Here is a 1,924-nt window from a genome sequence, read left to right as displayed (position 1 = left end):
AAAACTTGACAGTATAGCCTCTGTTTGATTTCTAGATTCCTTGCTTTTGGGATCCTGCCATCGCGTTGCGGTATCGGTAGCCCTGAAGGCAGGGGATTTAGAAATCGGAACAGAGCAATACTGCCCAGTGGGGGCGCAATGACACTTACTGGTAATTGGACAGGAATGAAACAGAATAGCTACGTTGTCATGACCCGATCGTACCGAGCATGCCACATGTCCTGGCACAGGTTCTATATTGTTCTGAGACATGATACCTAACTGTTTACTGTTTACCTTGTTCTGTACTCTCTAGGGGTGTACAGTAATTAGGGTGGTACAACCAAGGCGAGTGTATGCTGTGCTTATGCTTGTAGCTGTGTGGTGTATGGGTGACTATTCTATCCCTCTCTCTCTCTTCATGTGCAACGGAGGGAGTACCACCATACAATGGATCAACCAACCACTCCATCATCTGAACAGGAGGAAACCTCCATTGAGTGCTACCTATTCCAGTGGGTAAGTTACTGTGTGTTAATTATAAAATAGCTTTGAGCTTGTGTGCATGGCAGGTGGCCCATTATCTTTGTATCTAGGTTAGTACTGATTAGAGCTTTGTACAGTTGGGATCATGCCTCAGGGTGATGTAGAGCCTGTGCTAGGCCCTGCCTTAGGGACTAGCTGTGACCCTGGGATTTATAAACCGGAACAGAGGGCGCAATGACACTTACTGGTGATTGGACAGCAGAATAGCTACATGATCGTACCGAGCATGCCACATGTCCTTCTATGTTGTTCTGAGACATGATACCTTACTGTTCACTGTTTACCTTGTTCTGTACTCTCTAGGGGTGTACAGTAATTAGGGTGGAACAACCAAAGCGAGTGTATGCTAATTCATTATGAACTTGTGCCGCAATTTCAATGATTTATACAGCAATTTAGTACATTAATCTTTATTAGTCATCTGAATGTGTTGACAGTTATGAACCTTTAAACTCTTGTAATATGGAATGTAATGTACTACCATGTAAGGTAATGCTGGAGAAACCTTGCCAAGACTCTGTAATATGGAATGTGATGTACTACCATGTAAGGTAATGCTGGAGAAACCTTAGTGAGAACGATTTTAGTTTAACTAGCAACCCAGCAGTCTAGCTCATTATTCAGCCTCTTCTACCTCTGCTCTACCTCAAGTTCTCTTCTACCTTCTCTATACTCTACTGAGGAACCCAGCAGCCTCTATGTCCATCAGATCTCCTCTACCTAACCCAGTACTGCTCCAAGCTATAAGGTTTGTAGAGCTTTGTGTTAGCTAGCACTGGCTTTGTGTTAGCTTAATTGCCTGATCGAAGTAGCTTGTGTCAGGTCAGTGTCTAAGTGTTGGTATAGCTGCCTACCAGCTTCAATCCTACCAATGTCAGCTTCCCAATGTCAGCTTCAAGCCTCCTACAGCTGAGCGCTGGCTTTAGCTTGTAGCTTGTGTGTATGTAAGCCGCCTGCTATGGCAGCTTTTTATTTTTTGTCGCGGCCTGAAATCGAGACTGGTAGTAATTAGCCTCGATTCTTCTCCTGGCGCGTGTATTAAGTTCAAAAACAGCTCAACACTTTTTTTTAGGTAAATAAAATTCTTAAGTTAAATCAGTATTTTTTTTCTTACAGACAAGAGCATCAGAATATTAAGAGACATCAAAGACGCCAAGTATCAAGAAACACCAAGTATCAAGAGGAGACTCCAGGCCAAACGTTAGTCGTAAATAGTGTGATTATGTTTTTGCTCATTCGAGACAATTAAAAAAGAAGGAGGTAAAACATATCATGCTGTACATACAATTAAGATGACTAGCATCATTATAGTGTGCAATAATTTATTTGCTGGTTTTGCCTGCTATCTAAAAAAATTAGGCAAGCCCGTGTTTAAATAGTGTGCAATATTTCATTTGCT

General features: G+C 42.0%; 1 long non-coding RNA gene across 1 annotated transcript; it reads left to right on the top strand.

Moving 5' to 3' along the window:
* The first annotated feature begins 206 nt into the window (after positions 1–206).
* LOC135351134 (uncharacterized) lies at positions 207–1,673 on the top strand. Its single transcript, XR_010399400.1, has 2 exons — positions 207–498; positions 1,642–1,673. It is a non-coding gene; the product is annotated as an uncharacterized LOC135351134 (long non-coding RNA).
* Positions 1,674–1,924: the final 251 nt, after the last annotated feature.

The sequence above is a fragment of the Halichondria panicea genome, chromosome 17 (genome assembly GCF_963675165.1).
Source record: "Halichondria panicea chromosome 17, odHalPani1.1, whole genome shotgun sequence".
Classification (NCBI taxonomy): Eukaryota; Metazoa; Porifera; class Demospongiae; order Suberitida; family Halichondriidae; genus Halichondria; species Halichondria panicea.
Note: the sequence above shows the minus strand (reverse complement) of the source record. Positions and strands in the feature narration are given on the sequence as shown.